Raw genomic sequence first — 17,759 nt, forward strand, 5'->3', positions numbered from 1 at the left:
AAGTTAAAGAAGAAATTGGAAAACGAATTAGAAAAGATGTCTGTATAGTGCGAGATCATCCGCATCAGTGCTAAAAGGAATACGTTAAGCTAAGGTTACACGATAAATAAATCAAATATAAAGTCGAAAATTACACTAAATATCTAGGAATTACAGATATCAACAACTTAAATTAGAAAGAACAAACAGAAAATGTTGTGGCTGCGTTTTATTGGCAGAACACGCAGAAAACGTAACAGATCTATTAAAGAGACTGCCTACACTACGCTTGTCCGTCCTCTTGTGTACTGCTGAGCGGTGAGGGATACTTACCACATATGGTAAATGGAGTACACCGAGAAAGTTCAGAGACGGGCCGCAACGTTTTGTATTATCGAGAAATAGGGGGAGAGAGAGAGAGTGTCATGCACATGATGTAGCGTTTGAGGTGGACGTCATTAACAGAAAGACATTTCTCGTTGCGTCGGTATCTTCTCACGAAATTTTAGTCACCATCTTTCTCTTTCGAATGTGAAGATATTTTGTTGACGCCGACCTACATACGGTAAAACGATCATCAAAATGAAATAGGGTGGATCAGAACTCGCATGGAAAGATGTAGATGTCGTTCTTTCCGCGCGCTTTTCAAGGCTGAAATAACAGAGAATTATTGCGAAGGTTGTTCGATGACACTTCAGTGTGATTGATTTGCGGAGTATCGCGGTAGATGTAGACGTACATGCAACTGTGCTCTGCAAGAACGTGAGGAGAATCGTTTGCACCGTGGCGACAAAAGTCATGGGATCATAAACACCTTATAAAGTTTCCCCGAGGATCCAAACTGCAAGTGTGCACTAGAAGAAAGACACACTATAACAAGTGTTTCACAGGGCTTCCGCTGATGTGAGTGAACGCTTCAGCAGGTTTCCTCATCGATGCTCGTGCACATTCAAATATCACAGGTGTATTGCGAAAGAATTGACAGCCATCTACAATGCGTTCTCGGAGTTACTGACACTGTCAATAGGGCTCGACTACACCAAAAGTGTTAAATATCCATATACATAAAAAATTTAGATGGATTCAAGTGGAGGGATGTGGGAGGCCATGGTATTGGCGAACCGCTACGGATATACTAATTGTCAAAGATTCGTTCTTGTTCTTCCCCTTAAAACCTACATGACAGTTTGCTGCTGCACCGTATGCTTGTACCACATGCGCATCCTTTCACAGCAAGGAACTTTATAAAAATAGCCGATTAGCTTGTGTTGTAGGAAGTGAAGGTACACACCACCAGCATGTCTGGCAGGCTCGAAATGTGGCCGTACCGAGGATATCATTCGTTTCCGGATCTCGCTTATTAGGATTATTATTTCTTTAACTTTCCTCTACTCGCTCCTTTCGTTACATGCCGTGTAATTTTTGATTCACATTCGTAATCTATTCTACGAGAATGTAATTTCCAATAAGATGACGTGCAGTAGACACATCTCCGTTAGGCAAGTTTGATTAACTAAAAACTGTGTCCGCCTCTATGCTTCGTCATACGATCGCCAGTTTTACTCTAAAGTTGTTTCTTTTCCTCTTCCCTACATATGCACCAACGTATCCACACATTTTCAAATGAGTAGTAACCCTACAAGCCTCACAGGCGGCTCCTAATGAAACTGCGTGACTGTGGCGAATCGACACAGATGTGTTACTGGTTTAGTGATTTCCTGTCAGGAAAGTCACAGTTCGTAGTAAATGACAGAATGTCTTGGAGGAAAGCAGAAGTGATATCTGGCGTTCCCCAAGGAAGTTTTATAGGCCCTCTGCTCTTCCTAATCTGTGTAAACGATTTAGCAGACAATGTGAGCAGCCGTCTTAGATTTTTTGCAGATGATGCTCTCCTTTACCTTCACTTGAGGTCATCATAAGTTCAAAATCCATTGCAAAGTGATTTGGACAAGATATCTGTACAATGCAAAATATGAGATTTGACCCTACATAATGTAATCTGGATGGTCATCCACATAAGTACTGGAAGGAATGCATTAAATTCCGGATACGCGTTAAACCACGCCAATCTCGAGGCTGTCGACTTCATTAAATACGTAAGAATTAAAATTACGTACAACTTAACGATCACAGAGATGATGATCTGGGGAAGGCAAACCAAAGACTGTGTATTATTGGCAGAACACTTAGATGATGCAACAGGCGTGCTAAAGAGACTACGCTTGTTTTTTTGGTCATCAGTCTTCTTACTGGTTTGATGCAGCCCGCAACGAATTCCTGGCCTGTGTACCATGCGACGCGCCAGACTACCCACTGCCGGAGTGTAGCGGCAGTGGGGAGTCTGGTGCGTCGCATGGTACACCCCAGGTGTTACATGCTTCACCCAATGTCCCTGCTGTCGAGACATCTTCGCGGGTACCGGGCGCGGTTGGGCCACCCTCTCCCCAAGGGGAGTGGCGGGTTCAGCGGCGTTCCCGGCGCACGAGGCTGAGGGAAAATGTGGAGGCTGGCCGTGTGGCATCGCCTGCTCTGCCTGTGAGTGGACATGTGGCTGCTCCTTCAGCAAGGTCCGAGCAGGCACACGGGGGGAGGGGTTTATTAGTTATTGGGAGCTCCAACGTTAGGCGGGTGATGGAGCCCCTTAGGGAAACAGCGGAAAGGTCGGGGAAGAAGGCCAGTGTTCACTCTGTCAGCTTGCCGGGGGGTTTCGTCCGAGATGTGGAGGGGGCCCTGCCGGCGGCGATAGAGAGCACTGGGTGCACGCCACTGCAAATTGTTGCTCATGTCGGCACCAATGACTCCTGCCGTCTGGGTTCAGAGGTCATCCTCAGTTCGTACAGGCGGTTGGCGGAATTGGTGAAGGCGGAAAGCCTCGCTCGCGGGGTGGAATCAGAGCTAACTATTTGTAGTATCGTTCCCAGAACCGATCGCGGTCCTCTGGTTTGGAGCCGAGTGGAAGGCTTAAACCAGAGGCTCAGACGATTCTGCGGAGATCTGGGGTGCAAATTTCTCGACCTCCGCTATCGGGTGGAGAAATGTAGGGTCCCCCTGAATAGGTCAGGCGTGCACTACACGCCGGAAGCGGCTGCAAGGGTAGCGGAGTACGTGTGGAGTGCACATGTGGGTTTTTTAGGTTAGAGAATTCCCTCCCTAGGCCCGGCAAGACGCCTCCTGAGACGCGGCAAAGTAGGACTAGGCAAAATGCAACAGGGAATTACAATATTAATGTGCTAATAGTAAACTGCAGGAGCGTCTATAGAATGGTCCCAGAACTGCTCTCATTAATAAAGGGTCACAACGCCCATGTAGTACTAGGGACAGAAAGTTGGCTGAAACCAGACGTAAACAGTAATGAAATCCTAAACTCAGATTGGAATGTATACCGCAGAGACAGGCTGGACAGTGAAGGGGGAGACGTGTTTATAACGATAAGAAGTGCAATAGTATAGAAGGATATTGACGGAGATCCGAAATGTGAAATAATTTGGGTGAAGATCACGGTTAAAGCAGGCTCAGACATGGTAACTGGATGTCTCTATAGGCCCCCTGGCTCAGCAGCTGTTGTGGCCGAGCACCTGAAGGATAATTTGAATAATATTTCGAGTAGATTTCCCCAACATGTTATAGTTCTGGGTGGAGATTTTAATTTGCCGGATATAGACTGGGAGACTCAAACGTTCATAACGGGTGGCAGGGACAAGGAATCCAGTGAAATTTTTTTAAGTGCTTTATCTGAAAACTACCTTGAGCAGTTAAACAGAGAACCGACCCGTGGCGATAACATATTACACCTTCTGGTGACAAACAGACCCGAATATTTGAAACAGTTAACGCAGAACAGGGAATCAGCGATCATAAATCAGTTACTGCATCGATGATTTCAGCCGTAAATAGAAATATTAAAAAAGGTAGGAAGACTTTTCTGTTTAGCAAAAGTGACAAAAAGCAGATTACAGAGTACCTGACGGCTCAACACAAAAGTTTTGTCTCAAGTACAGATAGTGTTGAGGATCAGTGGACAAAGTTCAAAACTATCGTACAATATGCATTAGATGAGTATGTGCCAAGCAAGATCGTAAGAGATGGAAAAGAGCCACCGTGGTACAACAACCGAGTTAGGAAACAGCTGCGGAAGCTAAGGGAACTTCACAGCAAATATAAACATAGCCAAAGCCTTGCAGACAAACAAAAATTACGCTAAGCGAAATGTAGTGTGAGGAGGGCTATGCGAGAGGCGTTCAATGAATTCGAAAGTAAAGTTCTATGTACTGACTTGGCAGAAAATCCTAAGAAATTTTGGTCTTATGTCAAAGCGGTAGGTGGATCAAAATAAAATGTCCAGACACTCTGTGACCAAAATGGTACTGAAACAGAGGATGACAGTCTAAAGGCCGAAATACTAAATGTCTTTTTCCAAAGCTGTTTCACGGAGGAAGACTGCACTGTAGTTCCTTCTCAAGATTGTCGCACAGATGGCAAAATGGTAGATATCGAAATAGACGACAGAGGGATAGAGAAATATTTAACATCGCTCAAAAGAGGAAAGACCGCTGGACCTGATGGGATACCAGTTCGATTTTACACAGAGTACGCGAAGGAACTTGCCCCCTTTCTTGCAGTGGTGTACCGTAGTTCTCTAGAAGAGCGTACCGTTCCAAAGGATTGGAAAAGGGCACAGGTCATCCCGTTTTCAAGAAGGGACGTCGAACAAATGTGCAGAACTATAGACCTATATCTCTAACGTCGATCAGTTGTAGAATTTTGGAACACATATTATGCTCGAGTATAATGACTTTTCTGGAGACTAGAAATCTACTCTGTAGGAATCAGCATGGGTTTCGAAAAAGACGGTCGTGTGAAACCCAGCTCGCGCTATTCGTCCACGAGACTCAGAGAGCCATAGACAGGGGTTCACAGGTAGATGCCGTGTTTTTTGACTTCCGCAAGGCGTTCGATACAGTTCCCCACAGTCGTTTAATGAACAAAGTAAGAGCATATGGAATATCAAACCAATTGTGTGATTGGATTGAAGAGTTCCTAGATAACAGAACGCAGCATGTCATTCTCAATGGAGAGAAGTCTTCCGAAGTAAGAGTGATTTCAGGTGTGCCGCATGGGAGTGTCCTAGGACCGTTGCTGTTCACAATATACATAAATGACCTTGTGGATGACATCGGAAGTTCACTGAGGCTTTTTGCAGATGATGCTGTGGTGTATCGAGAGGTTGTAACAATGGAAAATTGTACTGAAATGCAGGAGGATCTGCAGCGAATTGACGCATGGTGCAGGGATTGGCAATTGAGGCTCAATGTAGACAAGTGTAATGTGCCGCGAATACATAGAAAGATAGTTCCCTTATCATTTAGCTACAAAATAGCAGGTCAGCAACTGGAAGCAGTTAATTCCATAAATTATCTGGGAGTACGCATTAGGAGTGATTTAAAATGGAATGATCATATAAAGTTGATCGTCGGTAAAGCGGATGCCAGACTGAGATTCATTGGAAGAATCCTAAGGAAATGCAGTCCGGAAACAAAGGAAGTAGGTCACAGTACATTTGTTCGCCCACTGCTTGAATACTGCTCACCAGTGTGGGATCCGTACCAGATAGGGTTGATAGAAGAGATAGAGAAGATCCAACGGAGAGCAGCGCGCTTCGTTACAGGATCATACAGTAATCGCGAAAGCGTTACGGAGATGATAGATAAACTCCAGTGGAAGACTGCAACAGAGACGCTTAGTAGCTCGGTACGGGCTTTTGTTAAAGCTTCGAGAACATACTTTCACCGTGGAGTCAAGCAGTATATTGCTCCTTCCTACGTATTTCTCGCGAAGAGACCATTAGGATGAAATCAGAGCCCACACAGAAGCATACCGACAATCCTTCTTTCCACGAACAATACGAGACTGGAATAGAAGGGAGAACCGATAGAGGTACTCAGGGTACCCTCCGCCACACACTGTCAGGTGGCTTGCGGAGTATGGATGTAGATGCAGATGTAGATGTAGAACCTCTTCATATCAGGTGTATCACTTGCAGCCTACGTTCTCATTATTTCCTGGAAGTGTACCGATCTCTGTCTTCTTCTACAGTTTTTGCCTTCTACAGCTCCCTCTAGTACCATGGAAATCATTCCCTGATGTATTAATAGATGTCCAATCATCCTGTCCCTTCTCCATGTCAATGTTTTCCACATACTGCTTTCCTCTCCGATTCTGCGCAGAACCTCCTCATTCCTTACCTTATCAGTCCACCTGATTTTCGACATTCGTCTTCAGCACCACATCTCAGGTACTTCGATTCTCTTCGGTTCCTTTTTTTCCTGCAGTCCATGTTTCACTATCACACAATGCTGTGCTCTAAATGTATCGTAGTTCGTCGTATCCTAGTATATTGCTGTGCGCTATCGGATCCTTACCGTATAGAATTGATGGAAGACCTCGTAAAAGTTCAAAGAAGGGCAGCTCGTTTAGTATTATCCTGAAATATGAGAGAGTGTGTTACGGCTGTGGTACGCGAGTTGGGGTGAAAATCATTAAAATAAAGGTGTTTTTCGTTGCGATGGAGTCTTCTCTCTAAATTTCAATCTCCAACGCTCTCCTCTGAATGCGAAAGTTTATTTTTACACTCACCTACGTAAGGAGAACTGATCATCGTAACAAAGGAATTTCAGCTCTGACGCAAAAACGTGAGTGTTCGTTTCTTCCGCGCACTATTAAAGACGACAACAGTAGAGATGCAGTAGGCAAGTGGTCTGATGAACCCGCTGCTAGGCACTTAAGTTTAATTGCAGAGTAGTCTTTCACATGTAGATGTAGTTGAACAGTGATCTTTAACATACTGCCGTCGGTAAATTTTACTGAAAATTGTCAATATGTGTTTTGCCTCGTTGTAAGACTTCCGATACATAGCTGAATCAAACCAAATATTGTAACCATCATTTTTGCCAGCCGTATAGAACGCTGTCTTCCACTCTTATCAAAACATACAACCGACTACTTACTCACTTTTTAAGCTATCTAGCGTTTCACAGCGTAAAAGCTTTTTAGAAGTAGTTTAGGCTTTTAAGAGGCGTAGAAAGTTGACATAAGGTCACTCAAGAGTTTCTGGGTCACCCAGTGAAGTGTTAAGCTTGGGTTACTTTCCACGTCTCTACGCCGGCTCATCTGCGGCCGTACTGCTGACGAGACGCGGCTACACTTGCAGAGGGCTACTCAGTGCCCGCAGCCAGTAGTTTCTGGTTCTTGACAGCACGACAATAAAAAGGGCAGTGGTTAATAACAACTGAGTCACGCTTGACTTGTTCACAGCTGTAGAGATCCGAAAGTATTTTTTTTCTGCACAAGAATGTTAAGTCAGAATGTAAGTCTTACATAGTTAAAGAGTTTCTCACTTTTTATGTATCGACGTTTGTACCTTTACCCATCGTATCCCTTATACGATGGATAGCCATGAAGTTTATAATAACGTACCAAAATATTAAAGTAACGTAGGTAAATTTTTTAGTTTGCAGGTACAGCGGTGGTAAAAAATATGGAAACAGCGCGAGGAATGCATGCTTGAACATAACTGCAGATGGTAGCTAAACTTGGAGATTTCGCTGTTGTTGTTGACCACTAAGGATACCTTTGCATTGTCCTCAATATGTTACAGGTGTCAGTCGTTCTGATGACAGTGTTCTGTGCAGTCGTGAGTGCGAAATATCGAGGCTACGTGAATTCGAACATGGGAACATTGTTGGTACTTGTGTGGTGGGTACTTCCGTTATCCAGAACCAAGGTAGCCGAAGTTTTGGTGTTTCTGGAGACACCACACCGAAGGTTTGCACCGCATACGGGGGAAGCTGGAACGCCATCCGCTAAGTCACAATTCAGACGAGAGTGTGTGTTTAGGGATCGTGGCGGATGGTCACTGAAGAGAATTGTGACGAGAAACAAGAGGAAGACAGCAGCAAAAGTCACTCCAGAACGGAATGCCACAGTCGACAATCCTGTCAACACCAAAACAACATTATGGGAGCGGGGAACTGCAGGCGCAGATGAAACGCCAAAACCACTCTTCAGTGATGCAAATGCTCGTAGGAATCTTGTTTCAGACTGCTTTACAACCTCTGGCTGAGTTTGCGCCACAAGGATGAAACCTAGGCGGGGGTCCGGTGGTGATTTGGGCAGCCGTTTCGTTGGATTCCATGTGCCCCGTGGTCGCTCTGAAAGATGGCATTCCTACCAAAGACTATTTTGGTATTTTGAATGATCGGATGGTACAACCTTTGTTCAGCAATGACGATACTTTCTTCCTAGACGACAAGGCTCCTCTTCACAACTTACATCATCCAGGACTGGTTTGGGAGTCGCGCGGAGTGGCCGCGCGGTTAGAGGCGGCATGTCACTAATTGCGCGGCCCCTCCAGCCGGAGGTTCGAGTCGTCCCTCGGGCATGGGTGTGCGTCTTGCCCATAGCGTAAATTAGATGAAGTTAGTGTAAGTAGTGTATAAGTCTAGGGACCGACGACCTCAGCAATTTGGTCCCTTAAGAATTCACACACATTTTGAACATTTTTTGAACCTTTTTGGGAACACGAGGATGAATTGTCGTCTCTCCCGTGGTCACTGCAGTCAACGGATGTCAGTATTATTGAGCCTTTGTGGTCTACATTCGAGAGAAGAGTGCGTTAACGCTATCCACCTCGATCATCATTATCTGAAACTGCCATTATTTTACAGGAAGATTGCTATAAAGTTACCTTGAAAACCATACAGGGGCTGTATTTATCCACTCAGAAACGACTAGAAGCTGTTTTGATTGCAAACTTTTCCTATAACGTGTTAGGCGTGGTAAAGTGTTCGGTTCTGGTGTTTCCGCCCCTGCGTATGTCTGTAGCCCTGGTACGTAGTGACATGTCAGTGCCAGAGTACCGTAGTTCGGCGCTGGGGCAACCGAAACAAAATCGCGCATCTCCGTTAACAATGTCACGTTTCGTGGAGTACGCTGCAGTCATCCACGTTGAGTTCGTGGAAGTGGGCGAAAACAGTACACCGCCATATGAGGCTGTGTTTACATGGCAGAGGCGATATTCCTGCGCAGTTTATTTTACCATGTAGCGGCCACATGTTTTCAATTTTATTACCATATTTTGTATCATTTTTATGATGTTCAGTATGCACGGAACTAGTGTTACGAATTATGACGAAATTTTAATGACTGATTGTCACATCTGAATATTGCAGTTAATACGGTAGTGTGAATGTTCATTGGGCGATCTTGACATTTGTATGACGAAAAACGAAGTGGTAGATCTTGTCTCTGTGAGGAATCGGGAGACGCAAAGGAATTGGAGTACCTAGAGTTTGAAACCCAGAATATCATAATCGCAGCCATAGCGTAAAATGTGAAAACCAGTTATGGCTCAGTTTTCAACATCTTACATGACATTTTGAACACGATAAGTCTTCCCACGCTGGGTTGTGTGATTGGTAACATCACTCAAAAAGTTTACCGAATCGAGGTAGCAGCGGAAACGTTGCAGCTGTGGGAGACGAATCCAGAAGACTTCTTTGGGCACTTGATCACCATGCACAAATCCTGGGTGTTGTGACCTCGAGACAAAGATACAAAGCAAAAAGTGAAACACGTAGATCAACTACCGCCGAGAAAGTCAAACACCCATCCGGTATGGGGAATTTTTGTGTGAGGACGGAGGAGGGGGGCAGGAGGTGATTGATTTCCATGTAGAAGTGCTAGCAGGGGCAACCCGTCACTATGTAAGACTATCGAAATCCTCTGAGGACATTACTGGGGGCTAACAAAACTAGGCTTTGTGAGAAGTTGCCCAGGGGACTGTTTTTGCTCCACAAAAACACTCCAGCTTTTCCTACATATGACACACACACGCACACATACACACACACACACACACACACACACACACACACACACACGTATAATGTCAAATAAGCATGAGCTCTAATACGCTTACCTTAAGAGTAATGAGCAATTCTTGATCTTCGATATCGTGAAGCCGGCCGGAGTGGCTGAGCGGTTCTAGGCACTTCAGTCTGGAACCGCGCGACCACTACGGTCGCAGGTTCGAATCCTGCCTCGGGCATGGATGTGTGAGATGTCCTTAGGTTAGTTAGGTATAAGTAGTTCTCAGTTCTAGGGTACTGATGACCTCAGATGTTAAGTCCCATAGTGCTTAGAGCCATTTTTTTGATGTAGTGAAAGGAATCTCTTCTACTGCAAGTTCTTTGCTTTTCATATTTTGGAAAGCGGTAGTACGGATCAAAACAAGAAAAAAATGTCCAGTATACATGTTCTCTAAAATGTGTACCTTAAGAGAACTTGATCATCTTCGCTACTTTGAAACACAATTCTTCCAAAGAACAAGTGCTCATAAGTTTTGAAGTTTAGAGCACATGTTCTGTATTTGGTCCATACTACCACTTTCCAAATTACGAAAAGCAAAGAGCTTTCTGTAGAAGATATTTGTCTCACGGTATCGAAGATCAAGAATTGCTCATAGCTCTTAAGGTATGGGTTTTAGAGCCCACGTTTACTTGACTTTTTTGTTTCGAATGATCATTCCTGTCATATCCCTGAATATTGACTATCAGTTCTGAAAGACCCCTGTATGTATATCTGCAGCCAGTTGTAAAAAGACATTTAATTTATTAACCGGTTTTAGGCACTTAGTACCCTTCTTCAGAAGGTTATAATGATCGTATTGTTTGCGAATGTCAACCATAAGATGCATGCAGCATATTGCTGTTGTCACGTCGTTTGTGGTGTCTGTAAAAAAATTGTATAAGGAAGCCAAACAAAAAGTGCAGACATGCCAGAACTCGAGATAATCAGCTAATAAGACACTATGAAACACAAGACCACAGCAATATGCTGAACATATATATATCAAAAAAGTTTTGCATCACCTCGGTTCCGAGAGTTACAGAACCTGTACAGAAAACTGGAATAGAAGTCAACATAAACATCATTTCCGCCCTTTGTATTGCTCATGAACACCATAAATTGCGTGTTGCACCGCCATACAGCGAGAATTTCAGAGGTGTTGGTCCAGATTGCTGTACACTCTGGTACCTCTGATAGCCAGTAGCACGTCCTCTTGCATGGATGCAGGCCTCTGTTCGTTGTGGCATACTATCCACAAGTTCATCAGTGCACTGTTGGTCCAGATTGTTCCACGCCTCAACAGCGATTCGGCGTAGATTCCTCACAGTGGTTGGTGTCTCACGTCGTCCATAAACAGCCCTTTTCAATCTATCCCAGGCATGCTCGATAGGGTTCATGTCTGGAGAACATGCTGACCACTCTAGTCGAGCGATGTCGTTACTCTGAAGGAAGTCATTCACAAGATGTGCACGGTGAGGGGCACGAATCGTCGTCCATGAAAACTAAAGCTTCGCCAATATGCTGCCGATATGGTCGGAAGATGGCATTCACGTATAGTACAGCTGTTACGGCGCCTTCCATGACCACCGGCGGCGTACGTCGGCCCCACATAATGCCACCCCAAAACAGCAGGGAACCTCCACCTTGCTGCGCTCGCTGGACAGTGTGTCTAAGGCGTTCAGCCTGATCGGGTTCCTCCAGGCACGTCTCCGACGATTGTCTGGTTGAAGGCATATGCGACACTCATCGGTGAAAAGAACGTGATGCCAATCCTGAGCGGTCCATTCGGCATGTTGTTGGGCCCATCTGTACCGCGCTGCATGGTGTCGTGGTTGCAAAGATGGACCTCGCCATGAACGTTGGGAGTGAACTTGCCCATCATGTAGCCTATTGTGCACAGTTTTAGTCGTAACACGACGTCTTGTGGCTGCACGAAATACATTATTCAATTTGGTGACGTTGCTGTCAGGGTTCCTCCAAGCCATAATCCATAGCTAGCCGTCATCCACTGCAGTAGTAGCCCAAGGGCGGCCTGAGCGAGATATGTCATCGACAGTTCTTGTCTCTCTGTATCTCCAAGTCCGAACAACATCGCTTTGGTTCACTTCGAGACGCCTGGACACTTCCCTTGTTGAGAGCCCTTCCTGGCACAAAGTAACAATGCAGACGCGATCGAATCGCGGTATTGTCCGTCTAGGCATGGTTGAACTACAGACAACACGAGCCGTGTACCTCTCCTTCCCGGTAGAATGACTGGAACTGATCGGCTGTCGGAGCCCCTTCGTCTGAGAGGCGCTGCTCATGCATGGTTGTTTACATCTTTGGGTGGATTTAGTGGCATTTCCGAACAGTCAAAAGGACAGTGTCTCTGATCAATATCCAGAATCAACGACTATCTTCAGGAGTTATAGGAACCGGTGTGATGAAGGCTTTATTTAACATTACACACACACACACACACACACACACACACACACACACACACAATACGTCTGTTTCCCACAATATTCTTTACGCCAATTTGATGGTAAACAAGTTATTAAGGTCGATGGTATACGTTTGTACATTCTGAAGGACATACACGTGCATCGAAATTTCTTCTGATCATTTTCTCTTTCCTGTTTAGTTCTTCATGAAAGATAATACCCAACCTTTTCATGTGATTTAGTTAGGTACTGACTAACATTAGAGACAGATGCGAGGCATTTATCGACACTTCATTTACTTGCTTACGTTCGAGCATTCAAATCACCAGTGCCTTTTAAGTTTTAACAACATTGTTTTGAGGATTCCATTGTATACTATGGCCTCATAACGAACAATCTAGGAAAATCCTAAAACAGTTTAAATATCGCCGGTATCAGTATCCGCTAAGTTTCTTCCTGAAGTAGCTAAATTAAATGTGCTCATAGGTTGGTTGGAGGTTGATTTATTTGGGGTAGGGGACCAAACGGCGAGCTCATCGGTTCCATCGTATTATGGAAGGACGGGGAAGGAAGTCGGCCGCACCCTTTCAAAGGAACCGTGCCGGCATTTGCCTGGAGTGATTTAGGGAAATTACGGAAAACCTAAATCAGGGTGGCCGGACGCGAGTTTTGAGCAGTCGTCCTTCCTTACGCAACACTTGTGTGCTAACCACTGCGCCACCTCGTCCGTTTGTGGTCAGAGACTGTACTGAGTAGACCTCTTCTGAATAAAGGAAAACACGGAGCTTGGAACAGACCGAGAGCTGATTCACTCTTTTGTAGCTACCCTGGATCCTCAATGTCTTGGTTCATAACATAACTCGCCTCCATTACATCAGACGGCATGACGCGCTCTGGAAGTCGCACGTAATGACGCCATTGTGATTAATTTTCTGACGCTCTAGTGAACTGGTGGAAGTAGTAGCAAGTCTGAATAACTACAAAATCGTCAAATGTAATTTTTTCGTTTCTCCATACTTGTAGAAGCCAAAATTGAACTTTAGCGAAACACAGAGTAGCAAATGGAGATCCATTTTCAAAGCAAGGATAGCCGTTACTCGAAGGGCAGGAATCCACGAGTTGTGACGGTTCGGCAGGTAGTAATGTGTATGCAGATACTGGAAATGCAGGTGATAAGCACTAGGTGATCTGGCATATGACTTATGTTCTCTAAGCACGATTTTGAAAAATCTCGGAAAACTATAGCTTCAGTTGGCCTACGTGTCTAAATTATTTTTCTTTAGGTTAAAACTGTGTCGTAACAGCCTCTCTGATTCCTCTAAACGTCTTTTTGTGTCGGACAGAATGAAATAAAGTTGGGACTGTACTGTACCACGAGAACAGCGTTTTCTGGCTCCCTGTTAACTGAGGGATGTCGAATTAGGGACATCAAGCGCGGCAGATCCCGTAACCAGCAACAGGTCGCGATCCAGTTAACTGACGTATAATATACATACGTCACGGTATCGGGTCACTGTCACTTGGACGTGAATTTAGCGTAATAGGAACGTAATTGAAACCTATGCAAATGTGTGATTGGCGATGTTCGTCTGTTGTACTAAGTAAATTATTTACGCCGCTTTGTTACTGCCAGTGTTAATTTGACGGATTACCTAATGAAATATTAGCACGCGAAATTATTTTCGTATGTGATCTGATTTTCGGTTTCAAAGCTACTCAGAGATAATTTTTCTCGTCTAGATGTGCGCTACGTTCTTCCCTGTAACACGTCATTTACCGAGTAAATAGGTTGACATTGTTTTTATGAAAAGGTAACACGCGAGGTTGTACGAATAAGTCACAAACAACATAATGGTAAACGCAGTAAACAAAAAAATTCTGTTGGTCTAGTAAACAGGGACATTGTATTGGTACTTCCCCCATCCAGCTACCTCATTCTCAAATTACGATTTAGGCGTCGCCTGGATATGGGAGACTTACGTAGGAAGTTCTTACCTGAATCTAACTGATGACGACTACACACAAGCCTATTTCAGCACCGTTTCAGGTAATAATTTTACGATCTTTCCCTTCCAGTCACACGAGTTGTACGTATGTCGTACTTACACTCATCCCAATATAATGTTAGCACAGTCACCAGTCGTTGGAGACAAGAGCGGATACTGCACTTTCCTGGTTTGCTCATACATATTTCTCGGATGTAACAATTGGTTTACGATAGTGTAAACATCACCGGTAGTGTCTCATCTCTACACTGAGTAGGAAACAGATTGTAGCGATGTTTGGAACCTGGCGACAGTTGGCTGTTCAAGAGAGTATACCAGTACTTCTCCACCACCGGAATCCACGGTTTCGTTAATGACAGAGTCTTTCTTAATCATACGTCCAGCCACTTATCTACGGACTTAACCCGATGCATCATTGCCCGTCGGAATACCTTCCACAGTTTTGACTATACATTAGCGATTTTAATTGTAGGTAAGAGCATTTGCAATTGAATTTTTTACCACGGTAGCGTGCTCGTAACTTCTGAATGAGAATAGTATCGTTAACCCCAAGATGTTCCTCTGTACAGTGATTTTCCTAGAAATATACCGAGCGAGGTGGCGCAGTGGTTAGCACACAAGACTCGCATTCGGGAGGACGACGGTTCAATCCCGTCTCCGGCCATCCTGATTTAGGTTTTCAGTGATTTCCCTAAATCACTTCAGGAAAATGCGGGGATGGTTCCTTTGAAAGTGCACGGCCGATTTCCTTCCCCATCCTTCCCTCACCCGAGCTTGCGCTCCGTCTCTAATGACCTCGTTGTCGACGGGACCTTAAACACTAATCTCCTTCCTCCTAGAAATTTACTTGCGTCTTTTGCTACATCCATACTGGAAGCGTGGTAAATTACGTTCCTGCTTTCGCCGGGGGCCTCATAGCTCGCATTTCAGCCGAAACCTCCCCTGCCTCTCGTGTACCACAATATTCGCTTTCGTTGCTGGACTGTATGCTTATGAGATTATATGTGATGAAACTGCAACATGATATCCTGTACATAGCAAACGACCGCGGCAAATTTCCTACTTGCCGAGGAATTTCACTGAACGCTGTTGTTTCATCTTATGATATTCTGGTGCGCTCTGCACTTCCAGTTATTACTTGATGAAATGAGCCTGCGGTATATTGTACTGTCGAATAACAGCTAACACAAAAGAAATTTCCTTCACCAAATAGTTTCGGCAAAAGAAAAAGATTCAGTGCTAAAATAATCACTTTTTATACAGTTCTGTGGAAATCTCCAGACTCTTTATCAATCTAAAATCCATTGTAAAAATTCTCTCTATAGCTTGTCATTTGCCTTAGACGGAAAGCTTCTTTTCGTCATAACGTACACTTCGGCACAGTAAAAGTAGTTTGTGACGTAACATTGAAGATAATTTCGGCAACAAGCTACAATTATTAGAAATTATCCGTGTTTTCCGTGAAACTCATTTTACTAGAGCAGCTGCGAACGAGTTATTCAGGATTTTGCTACTAGTTTCGTTTCTAGAAATTGTGATTAAAATTACTAATGTTTATGGAAATCAGAACTAATTCTTATTTGCTGTAGCATCATATATTTTTTGGGACGTAGCATCTATGGCTTAATTTCACCGAGGACTTATCTTAATTTGTACACCTCTGCGAAAAAAAGTTTTTAACCAACTGAGGATCTCAGTAGAAGCAGCTAATCAAAATAGGTCAAGACAGTAAAGTAATTTAAACTAAAAGACGAAGTTTCAGTTAATATCAATTAATTAAAACACCTACATTACTGCACCGATAACTTTCAAATTGCTTTGCCTCGATAAAAATCCGATTTCAGATTTTTACCCACTTAATCAGCTGCAACCGTGAGAGCTACGTAAAACCGTTTTTTCCAACTTTTATTTTGGCATTTTTGTATGTTTAAATTCTTCTATGCCCCTGTCAACCCGGTCCAGTCACCATATTACTTTGCCCGACAGAAAAATAAATTAAGCATGCAGTACGCTAAGAGGAAACAAAATCAAACTTCGCAGGTTAACAGTATATGTGATTGTAAACTCGAGACAAATTTACAAAGAATTTGGCGGTATGGTCCTTTGGCAGTGTGACGTTGCACCTTCTCTGCGCACTATGCAGGCACTGATTCCATTGGGAATGGTGTCATAAAACAGTCGTATCTTCCGCCGAGGCAAGCCAGCCGATAACTATTGTAACTGATACTTGCTGTCATGGCTACTGGCCCTGCGACGGATTTGACGTTTAAGCCGTCCCCACACACGTTCTATAGGGGTCAGATCTGGGGCTCTTACTGCTCATGGGAGCACCTTAACATCACGCACACAGTTCGTAGAGCCATGTGCCGTGTGTGTAGCAGCATTGTCCTGTAGAAAAATGGCGCCCCGATATTGTCGCATGAGAGGATAACATGTGAGTATGCAAGGTGTCTGTGAAATACCGTTGCGTCTTCAGAGTTCCGTTAACCGTTACCACGACGACCTGAAGTCTCAACCGATGGCTTGCTGGACAGTGATACCAGGAATAACAGCGCTGTCTCTCACGAAACCACTGGAGGTTCCGAACCCCGCCCGGCAGCCGCTATACTTGCGGCCATTGGTACAGTGTAAGCCGGAATCGTGCAGGAAATCCACTAAATGTACCCAGGTGACAGGTGCAAATGAGAAGCGGTTGAGACTTGTTTGGTGCACAATACGATGCTTGCATGAAGATTTTTTTTTGATAACTCAAATCATAATATGTCAGACATCCAATGATGCCATCCACTTGCAATACTGACAAACAGTTAACAAATTTTTCATCTGAGTAGCTGCAGTTTGCCGACCGGACTGGCCGTGCGGTTCTAGGCGCTACAGTCTGGAACCGAGCAACCGCCACGGTTGCAGGTTCGAATCCTGCCTCGGGCATGGATTTGTGTGATGTCTTTAGGTTAGTTAGGTTTAATTAGTTCTAAGTTCTAGGCGACTGATACCTCAGAAGTTAAGTCGTATAGTGCTCAGAGCCATTTGAACCATTCGAACCTGCAGTTTGGAGCTCGATAAAATTACAAAACATAAACATATGTAAATCACATCCTGTTATCAATTTCCAGTAGGCTTATACATTTTGCGATATTTACAAATTATTTGAAAATCAGTTATCTTGTTGTTGCGTCTATGGTTATCACTTTTGTAGCTATTAATTTCTATTTCTCGCTAACTATTGAAACACATTCTTAAAAGGAAAATGAGATTCATCATTTCGCGTTTATATCTCGATGCAGTAAGCACGTTGTATTTCATCATCTTTCTATTTCTTTGACTCTTAAAACCTTTCTATCATGTCTATTCTTCCTGGGGCTCATAGTTTAAAGCTACAAAAGTAACTAAGAAACACTAAACTCCTCCCGAATTGGTCATGAGGGTCGAACAGTACCAACCA

Source organism: Schistocerca piceifrons, chromosome 3 (assembly GCF_021461385.2).
Source record: "Schistocerca piceifrons isolate TAMUIC-IGC-003096 chromosome 3, iqSchPice1.1, whole genome shotgun sequence".
Taxonomy (NCBI): domain Eukaryota; kingdom Metazoa; phylum Arthropoda; class Insecta; order Orthoptera; family Acrididae; genus Schistocerca; species Schistocerca piceifrons.